The following is a 19,332-nucleotide window of genomic DNA, read 5'->3' on the forward strand; positions in this document are numbered from 1 at the left end:
TCTTTAATGTGTGGTGAGGGGTAGTTTGGGTAGAAACAGCAGCTTGTGTTTCAGCAAGCCCTTTAAGTGAGTAGGACTGTGTAGGCTTAACATCCTCTCCTTTACTATGTTGTGATGGTTCATTTAGGTGTGGGACTATGGGGGCAACAATGTCACTAATTTTGCTAGGCAATCCACCTATGCTGCTGGTTTGCTCTTTCACATACGCAGCGGTGCGCTGGCACTTAAAGTGTTGAGACACTGGATTAGAGCCTCTGCTGGCCTCTTCAACATCAAGCTCTAGTAAACCAGCCTGCAACATCTTTACTTCAGCTATGGCAGCATCTTTCTCCTTTTCTTCCTTTAATGCATCAAGAGTAGTTTGAATGCGTGCTTGATCAACTTTTAGCTCAATTTCCCACTTAGAGTGTGATGTTCTAGCCTGTGCTGCTTCAGTCCTTGCCATAGCCATAGCCAGTGCTGAATTAACCTTTTGAGCTGGATGATGAGCGCGACGCACGTGTGTGCACAGAGTGTGCGTTTACACTTATTTTATTCATGTTGTCATTTTCTTCCATAATGGCTGGGTTGTGAATTTAATGACGTGGATGAAGAGATAAGCTGGCATAAAGGCTGTACATATGCACTAAGTTAGCCACTTAGCTCTTGGTGTCGCTCCGTAGGAAGCCTGTCTCCGTCCCCAGAGCTGGCTTTAATGCCGTCTTTTCACTGTAAGGGTCTCACTAGCACTGAGCTAGCTATCCATCCAGTTATACAGTTTGAAAGAAAACTCCAGCGCAGTTGTCAGGTTTACTGAAGTCTCTTTACTTGATGAAAAGACGATGCGTGAACCAGCGGGAAATACGAAGCACAGCCCATGGAGAGCAGACGTCATGAAAACAACCCAAGCTACACGTGGAGCACACTCGGAAACAAACAAGTTTGTTCTCCGAGCAGTAGGAATCGAATAAACCACTAGCAAGCAGCAGTGTCAACCAACCACCACAAGGTGGTGCCAAAACACAGCCAAGAAACACATACATGACCGATATAAACCAAAAACACACATCAAGGACAGAACAATGTGGGCAACACGTTCTTCTCCACAGCCGCGCGACCTCTGAGTCAGACGTCACTTCCCCGTTTTCTATCCTACGGGTGCAGCCACTCCCCCTGGACCCCGTTTCCCTGCCACCCCCTCCCCCCCCCCCCCCCCCATGCAAGCCCCTCCCTCTGAACCCAGGGCTCGCTACAATACTGTATGCACAAACTAAACAAGAACGCCTTTACGCTTTGGAGCTTGTTTATCCATCTGTAAGCAACTGCCAGCTAGGTCTCTCAGTGCTAACCCTATCCTATACCTCATTCACACCACTGGTGTTTCAGGGCCGGTTCGGAGCTTGAGCTTAAAAAGCACCGGGTTTTCCTCTGCACACCGCAGCGGAGCAGCCTCTTAGCTGCGGAATCTGGTTCATTTCGAGCACCAAAATATTGTCCGGCCAGAGCAAAAGCACCACATACGTCACGCTTACGTCGAGGCGGGGGCAGGGGAGGGATCAACTCCTGAACAACAACAAAAAGCCGGTGTTTTATCCAGTTTGTACACAACGATGGAGAAACTTAACAAGCAGCAGTGGTCTACTGAAGAGACCAGCTACCTACTGGGAATCTGGTCTTCCGAAGAGGTACAGAGGAAGCTGGAGCACAATCGGCCATTGTTGTTGTTGTCGGTGTCAGCTGTGAGGGGTTTCTGCGCGGTTTGGCTTTATGAAGCAGGCACGCAAACGGTTACGTCATGACGCAAACAATGACGCAATGACGCAGCACCAGTCGGACTCTGGGCTGCGTGAAAAGAGCCGGAGCTAAACCGAAGAACCGGTTCTGAACCTGAAAAGCTCTAGCACGGAACTTGAACCGGAGTTGCGTTGGTGTGAATGAGTTACTACATCCTATATCCTAAGTACACTACTTTTCTCCGTTAATCTCTATCACGTTGTTTACAAAGCAACAACAACTTCCTGTCCACTGCGCTACTCTCCTTCAAAATAAAAGCATGTCCATAAATAGGAAGCCAAGCCAACTACAACTGCAACAAAAGTAACAAACACAATGCGATATCCTTTTCAATTTCAAAGAACACAAATTGGGTTACATTAACAAATAACTATAAAAGAACAATAATGTAGAATAACAAAATGAATGCTGTGAATACACCGAAATACACGTGTTGAAGCGTGTCACTATCGATCTGCAGCTCTGCTCGATCTGCGGGTTCTTTTATTTGGGGTTAAGGAGCAACTTCCAGGTTAAAGACACTTGTGAATAAATGTGTAGGAAAATGATGTATACACTAGATTTTCTAAAAAATATACATAAATATACACTACAGTGACATCTGGCGTCGTTTTTGTAAGACATTTTTACTTCCGCATCAAAAAAGCCTCCCCACGTGACCTCCCGCGTGTGACGTAACAAAGGGGAAACAAGGGGGAGAGCGGCCGGTGTAACGTATTAATAAACATGGATCCCAATGCTAGTTTCGACACAGAAGACACAGAAGAAGTTGAACGTGTATATTCGAATGCATATGACGGACCACAACCTTATAATTATGAGCCTGCTATGCGTCCAAGAGACCAGGAGCAGCCAAGGATTAGAAGAAATAACAGCCATCGGAGAGAAATTGAGCTGTGGTGTGAGGAGAACCAGTGGAGAACTGGGCAGCTATCTTGGTGAGTGATCGGCGTTAGCTAAAGAATGTTAGCTAACGTCACATCACAACATTGTAAAGTTAGCTATCGCATCGGGCCGAACCACGCCCCTTAGCTGTGATATAATGAGCATATATCACGGCCTGAAGTGAGCTATTGCATTTATAAAACGGTTACCAAGTGTGGCAATATGAAAGACAAATTACGCACTCTAATTTAAATAGTTTTTATTAGTAAATAATAATGTTCAAAATAAAATAGTCCCTCCGTTGCCTTCTGCACGAAACATAGTGCGAGGTGGTTGCTATGCAACAACACTAACAGCTAGCGAACATATTAGACAGAGAGCTTGATCCATTATTTGGCAAATCAAGCAATCTGATTGGTCGATAGCGTTTTTGAGGACCTCTTTGATTACAAATTTGAAAACATCGTTGCTTGCTTTATAAGTAGCACAATTCATTATGTCAAACCTTGGAAAGTATTTAGATATCCCTGCCCTAATGCCAAAGGAACTGCACACTGAATATGTTTTGCCGTTTGATGTCTATGTCTGGACCGCTGCGTAAAAAGGAGGGTTTCTGCCCCGTTACTTCTCCGCTGCTTTCTTGTTCCAGTATGAAAAGCAAACTGCTTTCAGCCCAACGCTATTCTGTTTTTCTCAGGCGCGGAGGGATACTGACTTGTTGTGAAAAGTAACTTACAATTCTACCCGTGGTATACGCTCAGTATATCACGGCTAAGAACCAATCAGATTGCTTGATTTGACTTGTCCGTTTTATACAAGCAGCAAACTCTGTGGAAGAGCCGGGACGCCAATACGGAAGTGGCACACACTGCAGTTCATATATTGGCCCATAGAGACTGACTGCAGAAAGGAGCAATTACCATAGACCCCCATGTTAAAATGCCCAACTTTACAGCATAAAAAAACATGTTTCTATCCATGGATGCAATAAATATTATTATGAATATAGTTAGATTCCACCTTCATGATTATGGATCTGTGAGTGAATTGTTTTCTAACACGACCCTTTTATTTATACAGTGGGGCAAAAATGTATTTAGTCAGCCACCAATTGTGCAAGTTCTCCCACTTAAAAAGATGAGAGGCCTGTAATTTTCATCCCTGGTACACTTCAACTATGAGAGACAGAATGGGGGGAAAGAATCCAGGAAATCACATTGTAGGATCTTTAATGAATTCATTGGTAAATTCCTCGGTAAAATAAGTATTTGGTCACCTACAAACAAACAAGATTTCTGGCTCTCACAGACCTGTAACTTCTTCTTTAAGAGCCTCCTCTTTCCTCCACTTGTTAACTGTATTAATGGCACCTGTTTGAACTCGTTATCAGTATAAAAGACACCAGAAACAAAATTGTAGACCTGCATCCGGCTGGGAAGACTGAATCTGCAATAGGTAAGCAGCTTGGTGTGAAGAAATCAACAGTGGGAGCAATTATTAGAAAATGGAAGACATACAAGACCACTGATAATCTCCCTCGATCTGGGGCTCCACGCAAGATCTCACCCCGTGGGGTCAAAATGATCACAAGAACGGTGAGCAAAAACCCCAGAACCACACGGGGGGACCTAGTCAATGACCTGCTGAGAGCTGGGACGAAAGTAACAAAGGCTACTGTACTGTCCTCCTGATGACGTTTCTAATCAAAAGTAGGCAGCCAGCCAAACTCCCAAATAATGGACACGAGAGTCAGGATATAGCGTTAAGCTCCAGCTTTACTATGGACTCAATGGACATGCCGTTACAGCAAAGGAATAAAACTAAAATAAAACAGACATATACATTGAATTAGTTTCACAGAACGGATGACATGCTAAAACATCCAAACAACTCAAATAAGCTTTAAAACTAGAAGATATAGTTTTAAACAACAAATAATTACTCACAAGCAATGCGTACGATGAGCCAAATCAAAGGATTGCACTGGATAGAGAAGACCATGTGGCACTGCTGGGCTCTCACATATAACTGAACATGTGGTCTTATATACTTTTAAATACTGGTCTACGGTGCAGTACCACGTTTCAACATAGGAGGTGCTAAACAACACAAAACACAAGATAAGCTGCCTGGAGGGCAGAACAGCTACCATCAGTAACACACTACGCCGCCAGGGACTCAAATCCTGTAGTGCCAGACGTGTCCCCCTGCTTAAGCCAGTACATGTCCAGGCCAGTCTGAAGTTTGCTAGAGAGCGTTTATATGATCCAGAAGAGGATTGGGAGAATTGATACTGGACAGTTTTTGTTTTATTCTCATCTAAACACAGAGGGATGATTTTTTTTTACTCTACCGTAATGCATAGGATATTCGCGCACCGCAATATCACGTGCGGGCTGGCTTGACTAGGTTTTCCCGAGTGGAGGCTGGCTTCACCGCAGTTAGAACTGGTACTTAGTTTTAATGATACAGTCTGGTTATAGAGAACCGCGGTGACGCGTCCAAAAACCCGGAAGTAAGTTAGCATTTTTAGCACTTCCGGTTCCTTCCTCAAAAAGCAATGCATTTTTTCCATAGGGTTTTGGAAAATAGCTCGAGATAAGGTCTGTGGTTGACACAAATTTAAGAGATAAATCACGTTTTGTTCTACGACATTAAATACATCAGCAGTGACCCCACTGGTGGTTTTTGAAGAGTTTACGTGTCTGAAAAACGATGGTTGTTACCGAGTGGCTGAATAGGACGACAGAAATTGTCGAGGCCGTTGTACGTCATTACGCCTAACACGTAAACACTCCCGCTAAGTTTTTTTTCCCCTGTGTTCTGCTTGAAAGCAAGTACATGCCTATCTTTAGTATCTGTATATCTATATCTGACCATTATAATCTGTATTTTTTAAATTGTATTTTTTAACACCGTAGTTTTACAAATGATAGAATAATTAATTACCAGTGTTTTCCAATTTTACTCGGCAGTTTGTTTCGTTAGCTAACGTTAGCTAAAGCTAGCGCTACTAGTTAGCTACGCAATGGTTTGTTGCTTTGCTCCGGGTTGCAGCCACAGGTCTTCGAATGAAACGTGCTTGTTCTATCGTTTCCCGGCCAATGTTTTCCAAAGGAGAGTCTGGATTCGTGCCATGAGATAAGCCGACGTTACATTTCTGTCCATGTCACGGTGAAATGTAAATGATGGGTAGTGACTGTATCACCGTTATAGAGATGGCGCTGCTGAAAAGACCGCAACATAAGTAAAGATAATGAATAAATCCAATTAAAACCTGTGTGGCTTATATGATAAGTCTAATTAGTACAAGCAGCATAATGTTTCACCATGTAAATAAAGATTGTAGTCAGGGAAATCAGTTTGACATATTGATCTAATAACAAATCACCTCTGGCTGGCAGAGAACTCTCTGCTCCATAGCTTCTCTTGGACGTAAAATCATGTACATTTTACATTTATATTCAATTTAATATCCCATCCCTCACATACTTTTGTATATATAATAACTTATATTTTGTTTTTCTTGTTATGCTGCTGCAACACAAACATTTCCCAAATTGGGATCAATACAGTAATATCTTATCTTAATTAATTAAGAAATATAACTATTATAATTAGTGTAGCAGCTGACACCTATTTTCTATATGGATTAATCTACCATTTATTTCTTTAGTTCAATTTTGATCTATAAAAATGTCAAAATAGTGAAAATGTTCACGAGACTTATCAAAGTGCAAGGTTATATCTTTAGATGTTTTGTTTTAGCCTATGTACTGTATGTCTTAATCAGTGTGCGAAATACGGGGGGGTCCGGGGGAGCTCGACCCCCCCGTTTAACACCTGAGCCCCCCTGAAAGCCTCAACAGCAACATTTAGGGGGGGTCTGAAATTATAATATGTATTTGTCACTTGCAATGGTCACTAAAATGTTTTTAAGCCTACTATGTCCAGTATTCATAATTCAAAACATTTCTTCACAAATAACTTCTATTTTGGCTGTCAAAAGCAGAGCCAGCCGCGTGACACGGGTACGCTGCGTGACGCGGACACAAATTATGCAAATTAGCCATGCGCGGCAAAGAGGAGAGAAAGACGTTACATTAGAGGACTCAAATGTCTAAGAGAAAGCTAAACCAAAGTGTTTCACTCGCGCACTTTGGGTTCACATCCAAAAAAGTGACACCACGAGATGACCAAGAAACACCCAGAGATGTTGCTGATGACGCAGCAGCTAGCACAGCACTCGCTACCAGAACCGTTAGCGAGTCGGGGGCTCCTGTCCCGCCCAGTCACTCCCCAGAAGGAGGTGAAGTTGAGGCAGAGCGCTCAGAAGACGCAGCAGTTGCGGAGGTAGCTACTACTGCTGCTAGTGACTTTCCGCCGGGTGGTTGGACAACGAAGCAGGTGGGCGAATGGAAAGACTGCAACCCTTGGCTTGACATTAAGGCTGGAAAGTTAGGATGCTTAGTGTGTAGGAAAGCAAAAACGTTGCTACTCTCAGAAAAGGGACCGGGTTTACACCTCTCGGAAGAATGGATCAATGGTGATGTTACTAGCCCTGATGCAAAACAGCTACGAAAGAAGATATACAAACACAGGGACAGCCAGGCCCACACAAGGTCAGTGGAAATAGTACAGATGAAAGACAAAGAAACCCTCCCAAACTGTTTCATTGATGTACAGTCCGATTTACTCAAGAAAACAACAGTCTCGTTTAGAACAGCTTACACCGTAGCAAAGGAAAGGCTATCTTATAAAAAGCTCAACCCCCTCATGACAATGCAGGAGCTGAATGGAGCCGAAGTTGGGAATATCCACAAATCTGACCATGCATGCGCAGAAATAATAAGTCACATTGCAAAGGAAATGCGCCGCAAGTTTGTCTCTAATGTGAAAGAAATGGATTCAAAGGTATCAATCACAATTGATGAAAGTACCGTTCACGGTCGTCCCTATCTAGTCATTTACGTAAGATGTGATGTCAGTGGTAAGGGGGATGTAGATAATGTTTTCCTGGATATAGTGGAACTCACAGATGGGGTCGATGCTGAATCAATTTATAACTCGATGATGGCGAGTCTATATAAAGCTGGAATGGATGATGACTTTTTGAAGACGCACCTAATAAGCATAGCCACCGATGGGGCTGCAGTGCTCACGGGAAAAGCCAGTGGGCTTGTCGTCAGACTCAAAAACAATTTTCCGAACGTGCAGTCTGTACACTGCCTGGCGCACAGACTAGAACTGTCAGTCAAAGATGCTCTTAAAGATGTGGGTGGCACTAATCACTTTGAGATATTTATTTCACATTTATACTCACTCTACAATCAGTCAACCAGGAATTCCAGATTGCTGAAAGAAGCAGCGGCCGAGCTCAACATGGAAATACTGAAAATAGTTCAAATTTTCACCATCAGATGGGTTGCCAGCAGCTTTAAAACAGTAAAAGCTGTATGGAAAGATTTCCCCGCACTAGCACTCCATTTTAAAACATCCAGTGAGAACGCATCACGTAATGATCTTGAGAGGCCAAAAAGGGACTTCTCAAGCACCTAACCAACTCAGGATTCGTGGAAGATTTGGCTGTCATGAAAGACATCCTGCGTGAACTCCAGAGCCTGTCTCTCAAGCTGCAGAGAAGAGAAATGACACTTGTGGACTCAAGTGTCCACATCAAACAAACCATCAATGTTTTGACCGCCATGAAGACGACCGGGGGGAGATCAACGAAGAAGGCTGAACAGCGCGTCTCATCGGGCTTTTTTAAGGACGTAGAGCTGACAGAAGGCAGGGGGAAAATAAACAAACCTCGTTTTTATGAATCGGTGGTTGCTACTCTAACCAAGCGCTTACCGGAGTCAAGCTTGGTCCAGACGCTCAAAGCTCTTGATAAGCGCTTTTGGCCAGGAGAGCGGAGGGCTTGACTTTGTATGGCGAACAAGAAGTACACCGTCTGGCTAAATCGCTCGGAGAACCAGCCGGGGACGCCGTGGGGCAGTTTAGAGACTGGAAATTGCAGGGCACTCCACCGGGCAAAACACTGGAACGGCTATGCATAGCAAGTCGCACTTACCTCCCCACGTCTGCTGAGTGCGAGAGAGGCTTTTCCGCCGTGAATAACACCGACAACCAGAGCCGCAACAGGTTGCGCGAGGAGAGCCTGTCTTCGCTTCTGTTTGTGGACCTAAACGGACCCCGTTTGGACAAATTCGACCCAGTGCCGTTCTTTAAAAGCTGGATTAAAGCAGGACATCGTCTCTCTTTTTCTTGGAAACCAGGACGGCAACGAGAAGAAGTCGAGCCAAGGCATCTTTGGTCTATTCTCACTTAAGGTAAAAGACTATTTTTTCGATCTTTGCTGTGCATAAGATGAGCGTGTGCGTATGTCCTGTGTGGATTCCGGGGTTAAGAAGAAAAGCATAATTAGCCTTGGCGTTCAAGTTGGTGTGTGTGTGTGTGTGTGTGGGTGTGTGCAGGCCTGCCCCTCCCTACACGCAGATCACGCAGACTGTGTGTGTGTGTGTGTGTGTGTGTGTGTGTGTGTGTGTGTGTGTGTGTGTGTGTGTGTGTGTGTGTGTGTGTGTGTGTGTGTGTGTGTGTGTGTGTGTCTCTGCTCCCATTTCCTCGCATAGAATCGAAAACAGATGGTTCTTTAACGGTCGCGTATTCATTCATATGAACGTTAGAATATATAATTATTTGACAGTGCCCCGGTTGAGAAACGCTGCTACTACTGATTGTCTTGGATTGCATCCATGAAATATTGTATAGGCATACTGCATATTGAGAAATCTTCGACCGGTATATTGCGCAATAAACGGGAGATGGGGACCCCCCGATTATTCACGGGTATTTCGCACACTGTCTTAATGCTCTTATATGTGACGGGGTGACTTCCATGAAACTAATATTTTATATCTTCCCAACAGACGAGCTGACAGGAAACCTAACACGCTAACAACCACAACATTGCAACATCCTCCACTGAATGCATACGTTTAGCTGCCTTTGGCTTCTTCCACTGACAGGGGGTGTCAGTGCAGCTGAAATTGTGGATGGCAAAGATGGCTCATGCAGCCGCATGACTGCATTTCCATTCTCCACATGGGCATTCACATTTTGTGGAGAGAATTCCCTCTTCTCCTGTAGATACCTGTGGTGGTGGGATTGTTTTATTATTTAAAATATATTTACATTTGTAATGCCTTCCCAATTATCCCTTTAATTGTTTATAGCCTACTGCAGGGGTGGCCAACCCGCGGCTCTCGAGCCGCATGCGGCTCTTTGCCTAGTTTCATGCGGCTCTTCAGTTCATATCGAGTTGTATATGTGTGAGTTTGGGGGAGAGACACTGACTCCTGACTAGTGTTGCACGGTGTACCGATACTTGAAAGGTATACCGCGATACCCTGCCGTTAAAACCTTACGATTCCTCCGTTTCATGAGTATCGGTACTTTAAGAATGACGGGGGAAAGTACTACGGTGAGAAAGCGCCGTTTTAATAAGAGCCGTGTGTTCAGCGCTCTGCTTCCAATCCCTGCACTGCAGCCGTGCCTGCAGTCCCTCCCCTCTCTCGTGCACGCGCTAGCTGCCAGAGCATGTGAGAAAACGAGAAGCATGGCTGCAAGTGGGAGTGCAACTGCTGCCGCTGCGCCTCGGCTTGTTGACAAAAAAGACGCCAGAAGCGACATTTTGATGTATTTTAGCTACAGTGAGGGGAAGCCTACGGAAACCACGAGGCCTGTCTGTAAGAAATGTATTAATTGTATTTAATACGAATTCTTGTCATTTATTTTATTTATTGTTCTCATTGTTTAAAAGTGTGTGTTATGGTTATGGTGTGAAATAAAGCACACTAATAACATTTAAGACTGTTTCCCTTTTTTTAAGAAAAGTATCGAAAAATAATCGGAATCGTAATTCTTGACTTGGTATCGGTATCGAAACCGAAATGTTGGTATCGTGACAACACTGCTCCTGACAGTTAAACCTGATATTTAGTAGGTTTGTTAAGTATTGAATGCTGACCATTCTGACGTAATTTGGCCGGTCAAAGTTGTTTGGGCTCGGATAAAATCGCTCCGTTACTTTCGTCCCGTGTTACTTTCGTCCCGGCTCTCCCTACGTGTGTATGTGTGGTGTCAGGTGTCAGTATGAGAGGATGACAGCGCTTCTAATTTTGATGTGGCCCAAGAGCCAATCACAATAATACCTGGATGCAGAGAACCAATCACCTTTGAGGGGGGGAAAACCTATCGTTGATTAAACACTATCCAGTGTTTCCCCTACCATTGTCTTGGAGGGGCGCCAACAGAGCCCCGCACCCCCCTGAAATTCAAGGTGTTTAAAACATATATATATATAATATATTTTTTTTTAAATATATATATATATAGCACCAAATTGCAAATAATCTATAACTACTGTCGCTTTTCACATTGAACATGTGCTCTTTTATTAAATAAACTAAACGCTTTCATTTTAAGTTGTGAGTTTAGTGTTTTTGACCATAAGAAACACTGATGCATTAATCAATAACAATAATCCACAGCTCCTCTCTCTGCTCCAGAGGATTTAAAAAATATATATCCCAATGCTACAAAAATGCATCAGTGACGTGGTTGAAATCTTGTCTCCAGAAAACAAAAAACTGAAACAAGCGGTATCAGTAAATGTGTGTTTGATGTGGCTCTTTGCAGTAACATAGAAAAAATGTGGCTCTTAACCTCTGACTGGTTGGCCACCCCTGGCCTACTGTATGTTTATTTCATGGATATTTCTGTGTTTTCTGGTGTGTAATATTGTAATCTTGGGGCCTCTTCTCTTTAACGTCTACATGCTACCACTGGCTCAGATAATGAAGAACAAAAAAATAAGTTACCATAGCTATGCGGATGACACACACATTTACGTAACCATTTCACCAGGAGACTATGCTCCAATTCAAACACTGAGTAAGTGCATTGAACAAATCAATGACTGGATGTGTCAGAACTTTCTCCAATTAAACAAAGATAAAACTGAGGTAATGGTTTTTGGAGCCAAGGCAGGACGTTTAAAAGTTAGCGCTGAGCTTCAGTCTGCAATGTACAAAACAACAGATAAAGCCAGAAATCTAGGTGTAGTCATGGACTCTGACCTGAATTTCAACAGTCACATTAAAACAGTTACTAAATCAGCTTACTATCACCTAAAGAACATATCTAGGATTAAAAGACTAATGTCACAGCAGGATTTGGAAAAACTTGTCCATGCTTTTATCTTCAGTAGACTGGACTACTGCAATGGTGTCTTCACAGGTCTCACTAAAACATGTATTAGAAAGCTGCAGCTGATTCAGATCGCCGCTGCTCGAGTCAATCAATCAATCAATCAATGTTTATTTATATAGCCCAATATCACAAATGTTACATTTGTCTCAGTGGACTTCACAGTTTGTACAGAATATCAGTATGACAATACGACACCCTCTGTCCTTAGACCCTCACATCGTACAAGGAAAAACTTCCAGAGAAAACCCCACAGTTTAAAGGGAAAAATGGGAGAAACCTCAGGGAGAGCAACAGAGGAGGGATCCCTCTCCCAGGACGGACAGACGTGCAATAGATGCCGTGTGTAAATTGAAAAGATAATACATTTGCAACATAGGTAGTCCAAATGTTTTGAAATGCATGTGTGTATAATAAGAAGATGAATCCACGAGGATATCCATCCAGGACTTATGATCCAGGACCGCAGCCAAGACTCAAGATCCAGGACTCGCAATCCATGACACAGGACCGCAGGATCATCCATGACTCCGGATCCCGGCGTATATAGACACCAAAAAGAAAGAAATTTGGGGAAGCTGGGTTAATCGGAACATGAGAGTACACAGGTATAGACAGAGAGAAGGAAGAAGTAAGATGTCCCCCGACAAACTAAGCCTATATCAGCAAAACTAGGGGCTGAATCTAATCAGCCCTAACTATAAGCTTTATCAAAAAGGAAGGTCTTAAGCGCACTCTTAAAAACGGATAGGGTGTCTGCCATCCGAACACAAACTGGAAGCTGATTCCACAAAAGTGGAGCTTGATAAGAAAAGGCTCTGGCTCCCATTGTACTTTTAGAGACTCTAGGAACAACCAACAACCCTGCATTCTTGGAACGCAATGCCCTAGTAGGACAATAGGGTATAATGAGTTCTTTAAGGTAAGATGGCGCCTGCCCATTAAGGGCTTTGTAGGCGAGAAGAAGAATTTTAAATTCTATCCTGTGTTCTATAGGGAGCCAGTGTAAGGCAGCCAGAACAGGAGTAATGTGGTCCCTTTTCCTAACTCTGGTTAGTACACGAGCTGCAGCATTTTGAATCAGCTGAAGCGACTTGACTGACTTCTTGGTACACCCTGATAATAAGGAGTTACAATAATCCAGCCTTGAAGTAACAAATGCATGGACTAGTTTCTCTGCATCGTTTTGAGGCAAGATATGCCTGATTTTTGCAATGTTACATAGATGGAAGTAGGCGGTCCTTGAAATTGATTTTATGTGGGTGTTAAAGGATAAATCCTGATCAAATATAACACCAAGATTCCTTACAGTCTCACTGGAGGCCAAATTAATGCCATCCATAGTTAATATATCTTTAGATAATTTGTTTCGTAGATTCTTCGGGCCAAGTACAATAACTTCAGTTTTGGTCGTGTTTAACATCAAAAAATGTAAGGTCATCCACGTTTTTAAGTCCTTGAGGCAGTCTTGAATTTTATTTAGATGATTAATTTCATCAGGCTTGATTGATAAATATAGTTGAGTATCATCCGCATAACAATGAAAGTTTACAGAATGATTCCTTATAATATTGCCTAACGGAAGCATATATAGGGTGAACAAAATAGGTCCAAGCACTGAGCCCTGTGGCACTCCATGGCTAACTTTGGTTTGCATGGAAGATTCATCGTTGACACGTACAAACTGAGAGCGTTCAGATAGATAAGACCTAAACCAGCCTAAAGCAGTTCCCTGTATGCCAACTAAGTGCTCTAGTCTTTGCAATAGGATATCATGGTCGATAGTATCAAATGCAGCACTAAGATCGAGCAAGACAAGAATAGAGACAAGTCCCTTGTCAGAGGCTATTAGAATGTCATTTGTGACTTTAACCAGAGCTGTCTCTGTGCTATGTTGTGTTCTAAAGCCAGATTGAAAATCTTCAAATAAATCATAGTTTCTTAAGTAATCACACAGCTGTTTTGCGACTGCTTTCTCAAGAATTTTTGAGAGGAACGGAAGATTAGAAATAGGTCTATAGTTGGCTAAAACCTCTGGATCGAGGTTGTGCTTTTTAAGAAGCGGTTTTATCACTGCTACTTTGAATGATTTTGGAACATAGCCTGATAATATAGACATATTCATAATATTTAATAAAGAAGTGCTAATTAATGGAAAAACTTCTTTTAACAGCTTAGTTGGAATCGGGTCTAAGATACACGTTGATGGTTTAGAAGAGAGAATCATTGAATTTAATTGTTCAAGGTTTATGGCTGAAAAGCATTCTAGTTTACTATCTAGTGTAATATTATTAGAACTTACGTTTCCGGGAGCTGTTGATAACACTATACTGGTCAAAGGCAAGAGGTCATTGATTTTGTTTCTAAGAGTAACAATTTTATCGTTAAAAAAGCACATAAAATCATTACTACTGAGTGCTATGGGAATAGAAGGCTCAGTCGAGCTGTGGCTCTCTGTCAGCCTGGCTACAGTGCTGAAAAGAAATCTTGCATTATTCTTATTCTAATCTATTAATTAAGAGTAGTATGCTGCTCTCGCTTTACGCAGTGCTTTCTTATATTCATTGAGAGTAATATGCCAAATTAAACGAGATTCTTCAAGTTTAGTGGAACGCCATATCCTTTCAAGTTGTCTCGACTTTTGCTTTATTTTGCGGGTTTCGGCATTATGCCATGGAGCTAATCTATGTTGTTTTATTTTCTTCTTTTTCAAAGGAGCAACAGAGTCTAATTTTATTCGCAGCGCATCTGTAGCACTATCAACAACATGATCAATTTGGGGTGGTGTACATTTTGTATAAGTTTCCTCCCCTACATGCAGACATGCTATCGAGTTAAGTATTGGTGGAATCTCTTCCTTAAATTTGGCTATAGCACTAACAGATAGGTTTCTGCTGCAGGAGCTTTTGGCTAATGCTTTGTAGTCTAGTAACAGTTCTTCAAAAGTTACTAAGAAATGGTCGGATAAAGCAGGATTATGCGGTTCGACTAATAGTTGCTCAATTTCAATACCATAAGTCAGAACAAGGTCAAGAGTGTGATTATAGCAGTGGGTTGGTTTATTTACACTCTGACAGAAACCAACAGAATCTAATATAGAGTTAAATGCAACAGTAAGGCTATTTTTATCATCGTCAACATGAATATTAAAGTCACCTACGATAATTACTTTATCTGTTTTAAGTACCAAAGCTGATAAAAACTCAGAGAATTCTGATAAGAATTCTGAATAAGGACTGGTGCACGGTAAACTGTAACAAATAAGATTGGCTGCAAAGTTTTCCAGGTCGGATGCGTAAGACTGAAAATGAGGCTTTCAAAGGAGGTATAATTTAATTTTTGTTTAGTATTGATAAGTAAACTTGAGTCAAAGATTGCTGCAACTCCACCTCCTCGGCCCGTGCCTCGGGCAATATGAGTATTGATATGGCTGGGTGGAGTGGCCTCATTTATGCTGACATATTCTTCATGTCTCAACCAAGTTTCAGTGAGACAGCATATATCAATATTATAATCTGATATTAAATCATTTACCAGTATTGCTTTAGATGCTAGAGATCTTATGTTTAAGAGACCACATTTAATCTTCCTGTTTTGTTGCACTGTAGTAGTTGTTACATTTACTTTTATTAGGTTATTATGTATGACACCTCTATTAGGTTTTACCTTAAATTGTCCTTGGGCAGACACACACACCGTTAATATTGGGTATTTTATTGGGGTCGGGATTCCTATGGATGACTGCCTAGGAGAGAGCGCAGAGAAGCGTGTAAGACTGCGACTCTGCCTCCTGGTCTCAACTCCAGTTTGTCATGGATTAAGTCCACAGAGCCCTGAAATGTTTGCCGAAATGAGATTTGCACCTTCCAAAGTAGGATGAATGCCGTCTCTCTTAATCAGACCAGGTTTTCCCCAGAAGGCTGTCCAATTATTCACGAAGCCCACATTGTTTGCTGGGCACCACCAAGACAACCAGCGCTGAAATGATGACATGCGGCTATACATGTCATCATTGATCAGATTGGGGAGGGGACCAGAGAAGATTACGGTGTCCGACATTGTTTTAGCATAACTACACACCGACGCCACATTAAGTTTGGTGCATTCTGATTGGCGTAAACGAACATCATTACCACCGACGTGAATAACAATCCTACTGTATTTACGTTTATTTTTAGCCAGCAGTCTAAGATGCGCCTCAACGTCGCCCGCTCTGGCCCCCGGAATGCATGTGACTGTGGACGCTTCGGTCTCTAAATTCACGTGTCTCATAATAGAGCTACCAATAACCAGAGTTGGCTTCTCAGCTGGTGTCTCGCTGAGTGGGGAATATCTGTTAGATACGTGAACGGGTTGGTGGGGACCTGCGGGTTTCGCGTTATGCCCCTTCTGAACAGTCACCCATTCTCCCTGCTGCTCGGGAGTTGCCGGGGGACGGCTAAGAGGAGCTACCTTTTGCCGGTCCGCACCGGCTAACATGGGCTTTACTGTAGCTGAGTTATTTTCTAAGATGCGGAGCCGGGCTTCTATGGCTATGATTCCCGCCTCCAACCTAACAACTATACTACATTTAACACATGTATCGGTACCAGTAAAGGAGGTAGGGGAGTAACCAAACATGAGACAGTTAGAGCAGGAAATAGCACCCGAGGGTGGGGAAAGAGCCATGGCTAGCTATCAAGCTAAAGTAGCTACCGTTAGCAAACCCGAAAAGAGTGTAGGCAACTGTGGAGTTACAGTCGCTAAGAGAAGGAGAGTTTGTGAGTGCTTAAGCTGTAGTAACGTGTGATTACAACGTCAGGCAGTTGCCGTGATCAAGAGTTTTAAAACGATCGATTAAGTTAAGATAACAAGCTATCAGCAACAGAACAGGCACACGGGATACCCGGAGATGACAACAACAACCGGAAGTTACAACATGCTTACCGCAATAGTGGTCCGTGTAGAAAATGACATTTTCGAGTCCTCACTAACACTAAGAAAGTGGATCACATCACTCCTGTTCTGAAGTCTTTACACTGGCTTCCTGTGTGTCAAAGAATTGATTTCAAAATACTGCTGCTGTTTATAAAGCACTGAATGGTTTCGGCCCAAAATACATTTCTGACCTCCTGCTAAATTATGAACCATCCAGATCTCTCAGGTCTTCAGGGACTGGTCAGCTTTCTGTCCCCAGAGTCAGAACTAAACATGGAGAAGCAGCGTTCAGTTATTATGCTCCAAATATCTGGAACAAACTCCCAGAAACCTGCAGGTCCGCTGCAACTCTTACTACTTTTAAATCCAGGCTGAAGACTTTTCTTTTTGTTGCTGCTTTTAATTTAACTATTCATATCTTAGACTGCACTGTAACTTTTATCCATGTATTTTTTCTTTTAATGTTTATTTTATTAGCTTTTCTTTTTAATGACTGATTTTAAAGGCCATTTTCTTAATGTCTTTCATTTTTTGTAAAGCACTTTGAATTGCCTTGTGTTGAAAAGTGCTATATAAATAAACTTGCCTTGCCTAATAAAGATTTCATGTGACACATAAAATGGATTTGTTGATGGGAATGTATGTGAATAAATTAACTCTAGGTTAACGGTACTCTTGCTATCACTACTCACCGACACTATAAACCTTGTCCCTCATGCTAGCCCTGACAACACCGGTAAGCAAACCTTCATCTAGGCTGCACTGTTTTACGTGTCCTGACTTGTAGTGGTTCTCTCCTATCTACACTCTTCTTGTCATCTTTGTAAAACGATATGAGACTGGTAATTGACACAGCCATGACTTCTAGTTAAATTCAGTGTGGCTAAAATGAAAAGCTTTGTTAAAATATGCAAGCGCGCGAAAGTCAAAGTCAGCTTTACTGTCAAACATTCTACATGTGTTATACATCCAGAAATATCGAAATATCGTTTCCCACAGTGTGACATGTATACATAAAACAAAAAGGGCCTAGATAAACGTGGTATACATGAAACAAAACAAAAAGGGCCTAGATAACCGGGGTATACAGTTTAAAATGTTAATATATTTAAAGTGTTCAAAGTGCAGTTTCAGTGCAAGTCAGCTGAAACGATCTTAAGTTGGCGTGACGTTGAAGTCGTGCGACCCTGCTGCTGTACTGGCTTGTAGTTCGTCTATAGCAGGGGTCGGCAACCTTTTCGATATGAAGTGCCATTTACAAAAAAAATAGTTATCAGCGTGTCAACGATCGAGAATTATCAACGGAGGGGGGGGGGGGGTTGAGGAGAAGCTTGGGGAAGCAGTGTGTGGACCTGTCAGCGCAATTTATATGATGCCGAATTTAACAAACAACTTTAAATAATTGGTTTAAACGGCATAATAAGGACGATCGTCCGTTCTGTGATTCTCCAGAGCACACATGTTATGATATGAGGAGTTAGATGAGATCGCTGTCCCTTTAAGAGAGAGAGAGAGAGAGAGAGAGAGAGAGGGTGTGGCTTGTGCATGTGTGTTTGTGGATGGTAGAGCGACAGTGAGAGAACGTGTGCATGTTTCTGGAACTGAAACGAGGAAGCAGAAAAACAGAGGTCTGTGATGTATTTTGTGAAACAGAAGAACAGCTAAATAAATGCAACGGCCTCCCAAGAAGAGCTCGCCTCTCTCCAGTCATTTAAGCTAAAGTGGGTTATTGAACCTGAAGCTTGTTGCTTCTGCCCTCCTCGACTACGGTCTGGGAGCCGACAGGAAAGTTCAACACACAGATGGCCAATCCGCCCCTTTGTAGCATATTATTTCGATGAGAGATGAGCAGATCGCCACTGGGCTTTCAACTAAATACACAGCCACGCAAAAACTGCGGCATTTGTACAGCTCCTTATGGGTACTGCAATTAGTGAAGTGCATTCCTCCGTGGTGAAACGGTCAGCACTGCACCACGGAGGAAAGCGGCAGAAAGTCACCTGGAGTTAAAGAGAGCGGGGCTGCGTTGCGTGCATGGCTTCCTTCTGCAGGTAATGGGGAGACGCGCTCTGGCGGCGGTCTCGTTCAGGATCCGAAAATACAATTTAAATATTTTGTACACTTATTCCACTTATTCCTAGTGTGCCACTGGTTACGGTGCCGCGTGCCAGCATTGGCACGCGTGCCAGTGGTTGCCGACCCCTGGTCTATAGCATAGCGTTAGCATTTTGCTTCTGGCGACTAGATTTATGATTCAAAAATTATAAAAGTAGGGTTGACATGTGGAGATTATCCGGCTGAAAAAAACGTGATCCCTCTCTTAAATGTGTGTCAACCACAGACCTTATTTCGAGCTATTTTCCAAAAATCCTATGGAGAAATTGAATTGGTTTGTGACAAAGGAACCGGAAGAAGTTTACTTCCGGGTTTTATGACGCGTCACTGCAGTTCTCTATTATGCTGTTTGGAGGAAGCCTCACTGGT

At 42.6% G+C, this 19,332-nt stretch overlaps 1 long non-coding RNA gene across 1 annotated transcript; it reads right to left on the reverse strand.

The window, feature by feature from the left end:
* Positions 1-319: 319 nt before the first annotated feature.
* On the reverse strand, positions 320-18,981 carry LOC307014096. The gene is made up of 2 exons (XR_013801151.1): positions 18,849-18,981; positions 320-17,115 (listed from the first exon to the last, which is right to left on the reverse strand). It is a non-coding gene; the product is annotated as an uncharacterized lncRNA (long non-coding RNA).
* Positions 18,982-19,332: the final 351 nt, after the last annotated feature.

Source organism: Notothenia rossii (genome assembly GCF_949606895.1).
Source record: "Notothenia rossii genome assembly, chromosome: 8".
Taxonomy (NCBI): Eukaryota; Metazoa; Chordata; class Actinopteri; order Perciformes; family Nototheniidae; genus Notothenia; species Notothenia rossii.